The sequence below is a fragment of the Sinocyclocheilus grahami genome, unplaced genomic scaffold (assembly GCF_001515645.1).
Source record: "Sinocyclocheilus grahami isolate Dianchi unplaced genomic scaffold, SAMN03320097.WGS_v1.1 scaffold1484.1, whole genome shotgun sequence".
In the NCBI taxonomy this organism is placed as follows: Eukaryota; Metazoa; Chordata; class Actinopteri; order Cypriniformes; family Cyprinidae; genus Sinocyclocheilus; species Sinocyclocheilus grahami.
Genome location: NW_015506663.1, coordinates 339,721 through 339,957, shown reverse-complemented (window position 1 = coordinate 339,957; position 237 = coordinate 339,721).

Here is a 237-nt window from a genome sequence, read left to right as displayed (position 1 = left end):
CAGATTGCAAATAACTATATTTTACGAAACGTGTGTAACATCAAGATACAATTGAAATAATCTGAACAAATGCCTTAGTGAACAGTGAATATCCTGGCCTACCATGTGCAAAACACTGATAAGAGAATACATCCAGTGTGTGTGTGTGTGTGTGTGTGTGTGTGTGTGTGTGTGTGTGTGTGTGTGTGTGTATGTGTGTGTGTGTGTGTGTGTGGGGGGACACCCTGTTCTTTATAT